The sequence below is a fragment of the Indicator indicator genome, chromosome 9 (assembly GCF_027791375.1).
Source record: "Indicator indicator isolate 239-I01 chromosome 9, UM_Iind_1.1, whole genome shotgun sequence".
Classification (NCBI taxonomy): Eukaryota; Metazoa; Chordata; class Aves; order Piciformes; family Indicatoridae; genus Indicator; species Indicator indicator.
The window spans coordinates 34,321,769-34,335,592 of record NC_072018.1 but is presented as its reverse complement, the minus strand read 5'-3'; the positions used below and the strand labels follow the sequence as shown (position 1 = coordinate 34,335,592).

The 13,824-nt window shown below is 44.7% G+C and overlaps 1 protein-coding gene across 1 annotated transcript in view; it reads right to left on the bottom strand.

Annotated features, from left to right (window-relative positions):
- Window positions 1-13,824, bottom strand: part of CFAP61 (cilia and flagella associated protein 61) — a 108,470-nt gene that overhangs the window by 4,602 nt on the left and 90,044 nt on the right.

The window sequence follows — 13,824 nt, the reverse complement described above, 5'->3', positions numbered from 1 at the left end:
GTTGTATCTCACTTCTCTTTCTACTGCAGGCTGGCCAGGGCTGCCCTTCATAGATCTGCATGGTGTCCACCACAGCAGGACTCTCTCCAATAGATGTTTTCACAGCGTAAGTGTTGACTGACACTGCCACAGGTACCCTGCCTGTGCTATGGGAAGTGCTGCCAGCACCAGAGTCACCACAACTGACACTACCTATTCATTTGGATATGAAATGTTAGATCAACTCAGCTTTAAGTATCTTTAGTTAAGACATTAAATACCTATAATGTATGCAGAGAGCTAGAGAAGAGCAGGATATTCCCCAAATACTTTAAAACCTTTCGGTTTCTGCAGAAAACCCCATCCAACACAAACCTTTAACTCAATGGGGATATTAGCAAAGCAAAGACAAGGGGAGTGTTCTACAGGATGACATTAAGGTAATTAAGGATTATTTTTACTGATATGCCCTGCTAAAAGCCATGTTCCACAGGCCAAATGTTTTGTTTTCAAGCTGACATCTTTGTTTTAATTCTACCCTGATAAAGGTGATTTCATCTCTTGACTGAGGCACAACTTCCAACAGCTTTACCTTGGTTAAGTTGTTCACCTGCTTCCCTGAGATCTTGCATTAAACGATGTTTATCAAGTGCCTCAGGGATGCTACTTCTCACTGCTGCTGTTATCAGCTCAGTCCCTAAATTCATTTTTAACTGGTCCTGTCAATAGGCACAGATTTGGAGCTCAAAACCTGTAATGTGTCACTCAGTGTGCAATGTTTAATGCAAATAAAATGCTTTTTTTGGGGGGGGGGAATGGAGAATATCTTGTCTGTATTTTCTAGACAGGCTGGGCTGCCCAGAGATGCTACCAGTAAACACCATTTACTCCCAGATTCCCTTTACTTGCCTTTACCTGAAGACATGCAAGCCACCAAAAGCAATTTAAAGAGAGACTCCACAGAAGCAATTCCCTCTCTTTGCTCTGTGTTTTTATCTATCTTTTCTGTTAGAATCACCTTTCTAAAGGAGCACATGGTGTTTTTGAGAGAGCAGATCTACATATGGCTGCTAAAGGGAAGTTTAATAATGAAAAAGCCCATCTGAAGCCAAACCAACAAGTTGACTTTCTGAGGCTCATTCTGAATTTTATTACCACTTCAGCAGCAGTCCCTCAGGGCAAGCCGTGGAAGGCTTGAAAGTATAATGCTCTTCAGTATACAAGATGAAGCTGGCATGCTACCAACAGAGGCTCAAAGGCTCCTCAACTATCATGAGAATGGCATCTGCCACATGTGTTTGCACCATTTAGTCTTTCATAACCTGCCAGAGTGATCAGGCTAAATATGTACAAGATGACAATGTTTGCCAGGAGCATAACGGGTTTTCAAACTTGGTCACTTCCTAATGGGGATCCCCTGCTGGCAGACCTTTATATCGACAGAAGCTATCATGGGAAGGCATTTGTAACGAGATGGGATGAAATGGTCTCCTCTGGAAGACAATAAGTGACATCCTTTTTGTTGCTAGGGAGCTGGTCTCGCCTTTCATTGACAAACAATATTCAAAGTCTGTTCTGCCTCATTTGTGATGTGTAGTCCACATCAGATGAAAGGGAAGGAGGAGGAAAATACTTAAGGGTGTCCTGTGCAAAGGACATGGAATCTTTCCCTTTTCAGGAGACAGTGTGTTAGATAAAACAGACAAAGTTGGCCACTGCTAGCCGGCATAAATGGAGTAGGCAAGCCCCTGGCTTTCCATCCCAGAGGTGCCTGTATTTATTCTCCATTTCATTTGCAATGACATGGACACGAGGCTTCTGCATCTGCAGGAGTTAATTCTGATGCTGCCCAACATCTGCAGTGTGTCTTGGCAGGGAGGACCCAACGCTGACCCCTGGCAGTGTTTCTGCCATCTAAATCGGGTCTAAGGGCACCCACAGCTAGGGGTTAAAGATGGGAAATCTTAAAAATGGAATCAAAACCCTTCAAAATAACACAAGGTTTGCACAGCAACAAAACAAAAAGCAAGGCATGAAGTTAAAATATAAAATAAAATTGAAGTTTATATAAATAATTTTAAGTCTCATGACAAGAAAGTAATTGTGGAGAGGTGAAGACCAGCCTTGTGGAGTGATCTTATCTGCTCTGGCAGACCTCATCTTTCATCATTCCCAAGCTTGGCATAACTGTAATACCCAGACCCATTACATCACACAACTGCAGCTTTCCAAAATTCTGCAAGCTGGGATTCCCTTCAAGGAAATGAAGCACAGCATTTTCCTGCTTCAAGTTTCCCTTTTTAAAGGAGAAAGGCAACACTCAAAACGCAGAATCTCCAGGCTGTATCAGAAACATCAGGAAAAAAATCAGTTCTCAAATACTCAGACCTCAGAATATTGTTAGTTTGGATTCTTTAAACTGGAATGACATTGGCAGTTGATGGAAGCTGAGTTTCCCCTTGGTGCTGGAGAAAGCTTCCCAAACACCAGTGCTTTGTTCCTGCAGCATACCTGAATCCTTGGTATTGCCACTGTCTATTCACTAAGCACCTGCTGCTGTTACAAGCACAATGAACCAAACCAGAAGGACAAACCCAGATAAATGGAAGCAGCTGGTCAGATGACAAGGGCTCAAGTATGATACAATTATGCCAGGAGTGCCTATGAAGAGCAGGGAATTCCACTTCCTGAGAGTGGGGAAAGTACTGCAATGGGTGGGGATCTGCTGCAACTTTAATGTGCAAGTCAATCCAACATTACTTCCCAAATAGTCTGCAGATTAGCAAAAGTCTTTTCTCCAACACAAGTGGAAGAATGTAAGTCAATGTGAGCTGTCATTGTGAACTTGCAGCCCAGAAAGCCAACTGTATCCTGGACTGCATCAAGAGAAGTGTGGCCAGCAGGGCCAGGGAGGTGATTCTCTGCCTCTATTCCACTCTGGTGAGACCACACCTGGAGCACTGTGTCCAGTTCTGGAGCCCCTATTACAAGAAAGATCAGGAGGTGCTGGAACGTGTCCAGAGAAGAGCCACGAGGATGAGCAGAGGGCTGGAGCTGCTCTCTTATGGAGACAGACTGAGAGAGTTGGGGCTGTTCAGTCTGGAGAAGCCTCCAAGGAGACCTTATCGTGGCCTTCCAGTATCTGAAGGGGGCTCCAAGAAAGCTGGGGAGGGACTTTTTAGGATGTCAGGTAGTGATAGGACTAGGGAGGATGAAGCAAAACTAGAACTGAGTAGATTCAAATTGGATGATAGGAAGAAATTCTTCCCCATGAGGGTGGTGAGACACTGGCACAGGTTGCCTAGGGAGGTGGTAGAAGCCTCATCCCTGGAGGGTTTTAAAGCCAGGCTGGATGTGGCTGTGAGCAACCTGCTGCAGTGTGAGGTGTCCCTGCCCAGGGCAGGGGGGTTGGAACTAGAGGATCCTTGAGGTCCTTTCCAGCCCTGACAATTCTATGACTAACACAAGAAGAAATGTCCCACCTTGGCAGGAAAAGAGAAGCTGTTTTGGGGACAACATAGGGATGTTTGTAAGACTCAGTTACAAAGATGTGATACCAGTAGAGTATTTACAGACAGACCTTGTGTAGCTGGACCAGGCATCACAAAGTGTAAAGTTAAAGACAATGTAGATAAAATACCCCCCACCAAGCATTGAGCATTTCCTGCTAAATATCATCTGACCAATAATTTTGAAAGACAGCTTGCTAAAGAGCAAGACTAACTTGGGTAAGGGTTACAGCCAGAAAGCTGTTTAACTCCTTGCTCTACCCACTGGAACTCTGTTCATGTATTTTAGTGACTCCTGGGAAATTCATTAACCTGGGACTCTCTGTTACTGCTGTGACCCAGTAATTAGTGACATCAGTAGTCCTATGGGCAATGAATCTGCAATTGACTTTGTTGGGCAGATTTACAAAATCTGGGCAGTGTTCACTAATTTATAGGTTGACACTTCTTCTGTACTTTTGCATCAGTAAATCACAGAAAGGAAGCCTCTGCCTTTTTTTTTTTTTTTTTTACCCACTTTTAAGAGAGCTATGACCAAACCCATGGTGTCTTATCTTTGGAAGACAACCAATTTCAAACCTGTTCTTTGCAACCCCTGTTTTTTTCTGTAGCTGCAATAGCAAAACATAGAGCAGTGCAGCTCTCAAGAAAAAAGGCCACTGAGTCCAGAACTGATGGAAGGCAACACTGATCCCTCTGGGCCCAATCCAAAACCTGGGGCTGCTCCCGAGACCAGCTGCCTCCAGGGGGATGTGGGCCATGGTTACACAATGTACTGCCTGCCAGCATCTTCAGCGTGCATCTGATGGTTCTCCATCAAGATTGATAAGCCATTTCTGTTCCCTGCATTTTTAGTGTCCTGGAAACATTACATTAAAGTGCTGTTACCAGCAGAAAGCAGATCTCACTTCACTCATTGCCGTCCTTCTGTACTCTGGGTATCCTCAAGAGATGTTCTCCGCTATTTAGCACTGGAATTTGGTAAAGTTTACAGACACACACAACGGCAGGGTTGGAAGGGACCTCTGGAGATCATCCACTCCAACTCCCCTGCCAAGGCAGGGTCACCTGGGGAAGGTCACACAGGAACACATCCAGGTGGGTTTGAAATGTTTGCAGAGATGGAGACTCCACCACCTCTCTAGGGCAGCCTGCTCCAGCACTGTCACCCTTAGAGAAGTTCCTCCTCATGTGTAGATGGAACTTGTGATGTTCAAGTTTATGCTCATTACCCCTTGTCCTGTCACTGGGCACCACTGAGAAGAGTCTAACCCTATCCTCCTGACACCCAGCCCTTAGGTGCTTGCAAGCACTGATGAGATCCCCTCAGCCTGTTACCTGCTTTACTAGATAGTAGCAGTTATTGTGTGGCTGATTCTGACTGAACTGCTCTTTAAAATTGATAGAAAAACATTGCTGTCTGCCCTTTGGATGAGGAAAGTATGACTGAGCCCAAAAATAAGGCTTATTGCATGCTTTCACATGGAACTAGTTCACATGTGATGTCAGCATGAAAAACAATTAGAAGGAAATGAAACCAACAAGCTGTGTGCAGTGACGGGATGGATTTTCTGCAGTTCCTTGTTTAGAAATTCAGAGTTCAACCATTCATAATAGTTTTGCATAATTATTAATATCAATCAGCAAGGTTTGACTGCCAATGAATGTGGGAAGATTCAGCTGCACAGCCTTTACTTACTGATCTGGACGTGGGGTTTCTTATAACGTAGCTCTTCATTAGTAAGCTGCCTGCCCCTGAAAAACTACATTAATATATAGAAATCTAATGCCACCTAAAGGTCTCTACCTTTTATATTGATTTGCTGTGTAAGTACAGCTTTAACCAGTGCACCCTGGGGTTAGCATTTAATTCTGGTAACAAGAAAGCTGTTAGTGCTTTGATATCCCTTCGTGTGCTCCTCTCTCCTGATCCTGTCTCTTTCTTCATAAAAAAGCACAAAAATTTTCCTCTAATTAGGCTGTAAAGTGTACTGAGTAGCATTAGTCCCTCTCAGCCATGCTCACTACCTGCCACATTTCTTTTCTGGCCTTTTTCATCCCTGTAGAAAATAAGTCTCACTGTCTGCATGATGAACAAAAGCCTAAGGTGGAATCCCTTACATGTACTCAGGGTGTGCTAATGGTGTGGGATCCAGCAAATTCCAGAGAGCAGTGCCTTCAAGTAGTTCTCTTAACAAACAATCACTTTTCATTGCTGAAAGTCTGACTTAAAACCAGCTTCCCTATGTAGCATGTATTTCATAGTCAGTAATCTCTGATTATTCAGGCTGTAAGTAATACATTTGTAACTTCATCTAGTCCTTTTAAAAATAATACTGAAAACATCAAGTGTCCTTCTTTTTCCTTCTTTCCTCTTCTCTTGTCCTTCTTTCCACCATGGTGGTGTTAGGTCGATGGTTGGACTCTCTGATCTTAGATAAGGTCTTTTCCAACCAAAACAACTCTGTGATTTATTAGAGTTGCATCAATAAACAGTCCAGTGTGGTGCTTCTGCTTAAATTCTTATTAAATGACACTGCTTAACACATCACTTTTAGATTAGTGCAACCAATACTGTGATGTGATCTTCTTCTACCTAATTGAACTTGGGTAGAAGAGCTCTGAATGGTCACTTCAAAATTAGTAAATGTTGGTCATGATGCTCAAAATATTTTTGAATGTACAGTTTCTACAGATAAAAAATTGTAGTGTTAGCATAAATCATAGAATGCTTTGGGTTGGAAGGGACCTTAAAGATCATCTAGTTCCAGCCTCCCTGACATAGGCAGGGACACCTTCCACTAGCCCAGGTTGCTCAAGGCCTCATCCAACCTGGCCTTGAACACCTCCAGGAAGGGACATCCACAACCTCCCTGGGCAACCTCTTCCAGTGTCTCACCACCCTCACCGGAAAGAATTTCCAACTAATCTCCAGTCTAAATCTGCCCTCCTCAAGCTTCAATCCATTCTCCCTTGTCGTATCACTACAAGCCTTTCTCAAAAGTCCCTTTCCAGGTTTCATGTAGGGCCCCTACAGGTACTGGAAGGTCTCCTCTCCCTGGAGCCTTTTCTTCTCCAGGCTGAATAGCCCCAACTCTCTCAGCCTGTCCCCATAGGGGAGGCTCTCCAGCTCTCTGGTCATCTTTGTGGCCCTCCTCTGGACTCACTCCAGTGGTTCCACACTCCTCTTTTGCTGGAGGCACCAGAGCTGGATGCAGTACTGCAGGTGGGGTCTCATGAGAGCAGATCAGAGGGGCAGAATCCTCTCCCTCATCCTGTTGGTCACACTTCTTTTGCTGCAGCCCAGCACACAGCTGCCTTCTGGGCTGCCAACAACCGCTGCTGGCTCATGTTGAGTTTTTCATCAACTGACACCCCCAAATTTTTCTCCTCCAGACTGCTCTCGATGGCTGAGTTTGAAGAAAAGGCCTAAGGACACATCCAGTGATAGCACTCATTGTTACAGTTTCTGGGTGGAATTTTTCCGAGGATCTTGGTGAAAGGGAGTTTTTTTGTTACTCATGTCCATGGCATATCAGTACCTGCTGCTGTTGAAGCTGTGCCACTTAGTGTGGAGCATGCTTAGCCCCTTGGACAGCAGCAGCCAACACAGCCAGGCTGCAGGCAGATCTTCTAACAGCTAGCTGGGCTGGGTCACCACAGGTCTATGCTAAGTTGCTCCATAATTCCCTCCATATGTGAGCACTGAATCCTATCTGCCTTTGTCAGTGCATTTCAGCAAAATCCCCTGTACTCTTTGTCCTGTGCACAGGTATTGCCAGGGTCACAACCCACCCTTCCAACTCCTACTTGCCAAATGAAGAATTATTTCACACTGTGCCACAGCTTGAACAGCAACAGAGTCTTCTTGAGTTTAGCTTGGATGAGTGCCTGTAAGGTCTCTGCTAATCATCCTTTAAAATGCTGCCTTCTGAAACTCCTTCACAGGAGTGACCCTGATAACACCTCTCAGCTCCTGGCTGGGAAGCCTACAGATGGATATCTGAACATCCAGCCTGCATGCACCAAGGTGGCTCCTGTGGTAAGTACAGATGAGCAAAAGCACATTTTGGGTAAGGACTAAATATAAACACAACATAAATAGAGCACTTAGGTCTCTGTTACGTTACTCAGAACACTTTGATTGCTACACCATCTGTTAGTCTAGCAGCACACTTTACAGATTGGTAAGTACCAGAAATGCTTAACACACAGCATCTTACTACAGCTTTATACAGAGAATATCCTTGGTGAATAGGTACAAGAAGAAAGAGGAGAAGGGAAAGGCTGAGCCACACCATATTTCAGAGGATGCCTTTTAGAAACTGATTGGCATAAAGGTGTTATCCTTGAGGGGTATCCCATGATGATCTTCATTACTGCCAGCCCAAATCTGTGCCTGAGCATCCTCCAGTGATGCTGCTTCTGCTGTTCTCACTGTCATGCAGTAGTTGTGCTCCCTCACCTCCTCATCAGAACCACTGTCACATTAATGCCATGCAGTCAGCATCTTCTGTAGGTCATGGCTGAACACAAGTTCATTTATAGAGTATTACAACATCCCAGGTGAAAAAACCGCCACACTTCATTTGATAAATAAGCTAGTTAAGTATTTTTGAATCTAGTGGGCCAGACTTTTATGCATTGTGTTGGTATATTTGGGTTTCATTAACACCAAGTGAAGCCTACATGAAGCACTTCTATCTCATATTAAAGGCATGATGCCAGTCAGCACCCATTTGGTTGCCAAGTATCAGGAGACCCCTCTAATTATCCATTTTGTGCTTAGGATGCAGCAGAGGGAGATTCCACTGCTCTGTGGACACTTTCTATAACACAGCAACTGCCTTATGGATGCCTTCCTCTCAGGAGAATAAAAAAAGGTAGAACTGGCTGGCTGCATTCCTCCTTTGTGAGGCAGTGCAGAGCACTGATGGCCAGTAGCAAATCTGTAAGTGTAAAAAGAAAAGAAAGAATATTTTGGAGTTCCATTCTCTCTTACCTGCTGCTACAGCAATGGAAAGAATGTGAAGGCTTTCACGTGAACACCAGAGACTTCCAATGGGAAGGGCTTGGTTATGTGGGACACTTCATATGAACCCTACTGGAATTTGCTCTCTCTTTTCTTCAAGAGAAGTCTTCCTTGTTGAGCACTATTGGGTGCTCAAATTTCAGCTGAGCCTTTCTGAGATGCAGCCTTATGGAAATGAACAGAAACTGCAGAAGCTCCTTCCTGAAGCAGACTCCAAATCTAGGGAGTAATGCTCTTACATTTCCAGGTGACATTAAAGGTTTATATACAAAATCCTCAGCTTTTCAGAACACTGTGTCTTTGGTTCCTATGGTTTTGCCTGCCCTGGCATGGGACAGCTGCATGGTAAGACCTCTTCTGCTCAGGAACTTAATGGCCAAAGGCCCAGGTGAAGCACTGATGGCAATGGTGCCTTTTTCTTACAGCACAATGCCAGGCTGGATGTGGCTCTGGGCAACCTGATCTAGTGGAGGGGTTGGAACTAGATGATCCTTGGGGTCCCTTCCATCCTTGACAATTCTGTGAAAAGTCAGGATGAGACTTTCCTCTGTCAGTAAATATTGCCTGTTCAAGGCCCTGACAACTTGCCCACTAGACCTTGGCATCCTATAAAACAGAAGGATGAAGCACATCCCACTGTGGTGCAGTCAGAAGAGACAGCTGTCTGACTGGATGTGGTCATCTGCTGGCCTAGCAGCCTCTTTCCTCAGCTGTTGTTTGCATAGATAGAAATGAAAACATTGGCTCTTAGTTTAGCTAAGTAACAAACTGAGCCCACTCAGAGCTACTCTGAATTAACCTGGAGTACCTAACACCCAGGAGAATCAGACCCTAACATGGCTGCAGAAACTTAATTATTTTGGGAAAGAAATATTTTGGAAAATATTCCAGCAGAGCCAGGGAGGTTCTCCTTCCCCTCTACTCTGCCCTAGTGAGACCTCACCTGGAATATTGTGTTCAGTTTTGGGCTCCCCTGTTCAAGAGGGACAGGGATCTACTCAAGAGAGTCCAATAAGGGCTACCAGGATGATTGAGGGACTGGAGAACTGCCTTACGAGGAAAGGCTGAGAGCCCTGGGGCTTGTTAGTCTGGAGAAGAGAAGACAGAGAGGGCATTTAATAAATGTCTATAAATATCTGAGGGCTGGGGGTCAAGAGGGAGGGCACAGGCTCTGCTCACTTGCACCCTGGGATAGGACAAGGGGTGCTGGGTAGAAACCACAGCACAGGAGGTTCCACCTCAACATGAGGAGGAAATTCTTCACTATGAGGGTCACAGAGCACTGGAGCAGGCTGCCCAGAGAGGTTGTGGAGTCTCCCTCTCTGGAGACTTTTAAGACCTGTCTGGATGTGTTCCTGTGTGACCTGTGCTGGATTCTATGGTTCTGCTCTGGCAGGGGGGTTGGACTTGATCTCTGGAGGTCCCTTCCAACCCCTAACAACCTGTGAAAAAGAAAATCTTTAAAGGGCAGCAGTCTGGATAATCAGTGCTAGTGTGACAGAAGGACTTGGATTCTTGGTCCAGGGGCTGGAGGAGCTTCCTTCCCTGGGACAGGACTAGGCTGGGACAGCAGCCTCTGACCTGCACTGGGGTTTGGAAGATGGATGCCCCCAGCCCTGCTCAGTGTCCTCCACAGAGGACATGGACTGCAGGGGAAGGGAGAAGTGATTTCAGTCTTTCATTTGCTTGTGGGTCAAGTTCCATAGCATTTAATGATGTTGAACTCATACTGAGATCAAGGGAATTTTTCTGCCAGCAGAAGGACATGTTCTTTAGTGCCACAGAATTGTAGAATTGTTTCAGTTGGAAAAGACCTCTAAGATCATCATTGATTCCAACTGCTGACCTAACACCACCATGGCCATTAAACCACATCCCAAAGTGCCATGTTCACAGGTTTCTTGCATGCCTCCAGGGATGGCAACTCCACCACCTGCCTGGGCAGCTTGTTCCAATGCCTGACCACTCTTGCAGGAAAGAAAGTTTTCCTAATCTCCAATTTAAACTTCTCCTGGAAATAATTTCAGGCCATTTCCTCTCATCCTATCACCTGATACTAGGGAGAAGAGACTGACCCCCACCTCCAACCTTTTTTCAGATAGAGAGCAATGAAGTCATTATCTCATTACTACTACTAGTTGTGGTTTCACAGACACAACTGGAAGGGATTACTCCATGCAGTTAGCTGCATCTTCAGGGCTTGGTTGTTCATGCTAATTTGGAAGTGGCACCATAATGCTGTGGTCAGGAAATCTGGTACCATGGGCTTAACTTTCAGCCTGTATAGCGAACATGAATCAGTGAGGAAATTCATTGCTAGGTGCAGTCTCTAATTATTTAAAAGATAATTTGTATGCTACAAAGAAATAAATTAGCTCCCAGGTGACAGCTGTTCTACTGTGTCCATTCCTGGAACTAGATGCCATGCTGGGAAATCTAAATGCAGAGCAAAAATTAAAACATGGTACTCTCTTGCTGGGTAGGAAGACCCTCCACAGAACAGAGGCATAAAGAAGGGAAGAGGGGAATGAACATTGCAAACCAGCAAGTTCAGAAGCCTAACTAACAAACCACAACAGTTCCACTGTCCGCATTTTCTTGTCACTAAGGGCACTTCACATCTCGCTAGAAATAGTGTAAGTGGATGTAAGTGTAACTTGTACTAGTTTCAAAGGATGTTTTCCAAAGGCAAAGACAGGAATTCAGTCCCTAACATCAGGTTTGCATTCATACAGTCCTGTGAGATTATTACAGGCCACATGAGCACCACCCAAAACAGTTTTCCCTCTTTTTCTCATGAATGCATTTCCATGCTCCTCACCAAAGGCAGACCAGACGCCACTTTTTACCCACATAAAAAGCCTCAGGACAATCTTCATCTCACAAGAGCTGCTAACAGATTTTTCATTGCAGTGGTTTGCTGATAGCTGCTCTCCCCATGGCTAGGTTTTGTACACTGTGTATTGTCCATATCTATGTGCATTGCACACAGCACTGGGTTATGTGGATGTATGTCTATTGTAGATATGGTATGAGAGGAGACTACACTATATTGCCAGCCTTTTTCCTTGCCCTGCCTCCTCCTGACAGAAGCCATTTCCTGTGCCAGTCTGCTTTGTGCAGGAGTGTTATGTGGAGATTAGAGGCAGTTTGCTCCCTTCCTTCACCGCCTCTCCTCCCTCAGCCCTTCACTCTGCATTGCCTGACTGCAAAGGGCTTTACTTTCCTGCAGTAGATCAATCCTCTGTTTACTACTTGTTAAGCTTGCCAGAGGATCCATCTAACTTCCTCAGAGTGCAGACATTTTTAACAGGAACACCTAGACTGAGGTGAATGGCAATGTGCCTCTGTGTGTGCATGTGTGTGTGAAAGCACTGGAAGAAACCAGTGAGCAAGGATTAAAAAACAGCAGATGTTAATTGCTACAGAGCAGCATATGTGATCTCATTCAAATGACCAAATGGCAAGGAGAAGGAACAAACCTATCTAAAGGTAAGCTATAAAGAAATGAAAAACAGTACTGGAGGCAATGAAATAACCAGATAAGAAAAACCTGGCAACTGTAATTCAGGAATTTTGCCACCTAATGAGAGGTGAGATAGAATAATGAGGCAAAAGTTCCCTCACAACATCCACATCTAAAGGCTGTAAAAGACAAGTCCAAAATTAGTTGATCATCACTAATTAAGAGGAGCTCAAGAGATGTGATGAGGACCTGATAAGTGGTGTCCTTCTGTGTGGCAGACAGGTCCTAGCCAGACCACACAAGTCATGGTGTCTGTGAGTGTGTGGATGTGAGAGGTGCACAGCCTCAGGTGCTGGTGAACAAAGACAGTTCAGATGCAGTGGTCAGAGCTGCTGACTCCCCCAGCAAGTGTACGTGCTGCCATCAAATAAGACTGCACTTCTCACCATGCTGACTGGCTGACTCATCCTATTAACAGATCATGATCAGGATCTTCATCTCTCCTCAGATTTTTAAAATCTCAGTGGATGTTTAGAACTTGATCTCACTTGTAATCCCCCTGACCAGCTTGTGCACTGCGTGGGGATCCTATCAGGAGAGCAAGGGAAGCTAACACAGTGTTCATTTCTCCCATTGAGAAATAAGCTGTCTGTTCAGAAAGTTAACATCTCATCTCTTCAAAATCTCTGTCTGGAGCTAGACAGAGTGCAGGTGAGTGCAGCTGCACAGAGGTCCCTGGGCCAACATGCAGCAAGAGAGAGAAAAGGGAATAAATGTTGGTTGTGTCATGGTCAGGAAAGTGCTGCCACCTGTGATGTAACAATCCCAAACCAAGATTATTTACTCTTCCAGATGTTGATACTGGTATGAAGGTTGCTAGTACACATAACAACTGACAGTGTAACCACATCTGGACAAACACCAAGGGAGATCAAGTCACAGCTGTGTTTGAATACTCTAAAACCATGAAAAAGACTGATGATAGCTTGCCCCAACCTGAATATTGAGTTTCTTCCACTGCTCAAAATGTATTAGCTTGTCAGATCAGCTGTGACAAGGAAAGAAAAACAATCTCAGCCTGGAACTCATGCAATTGTGTCATCCTCCTTCAGTTTCTACTTAACACCTATTGACAATACACTGTTTACATGAACTTTACATTTGCAGGGTGCCATTCCTCTCCTGTAACCCAACCCAACATTTGACATAAATCAAAGTCAATCCCAGGAGCAGCAGTAATTCACAAGTTTCACACTCCCCTTAGCAGAGGCATACAGGGGTCTCCTGAAGTGAAATCTGTGAAGAAGCTTTTTTGTCCCAGAAACTTTCAAACCTCACATCTGAAGTCTGGGTTCACCCTGTCTTTCAGTACAAGATGAGAGTTAAAAAGTGAGGAACTAGACTCTAATATTTTCAATGAGTGGAGGAAGAGGACTGCAAAACATATCAGAAGAGCTCTGAGAGCTGCACATCCAGTCCTGGTGAAGCCTTTGCAGGGGAGTTCACCCTTTGAGCCAGCAGCTGATGCCACTGTACATAAAAACATAGCACAGCAACCAATCTTCTGTCTATATCTGAAAAGCTTGGCTGATCCCACTCCCCTGTTTCAGCAGATATCCTCATTTCTGTGTCCTTAGCAGCACACACTCAATGCCTTATCCATGTTCTGGTGACACTTTTGACATTGCACCAGAAGTGCAAAAGCTAGAGAAAGGCACAGGAAAGTAGAGGCTCTTAACTTACTGTTTCCAGGTATCAGGTGCTTCATTCCTACAGAATTTTTTGAATCACTATTGTCATGCAAAGTGTCTTTGGGACCACAGCACATCCTTCACATT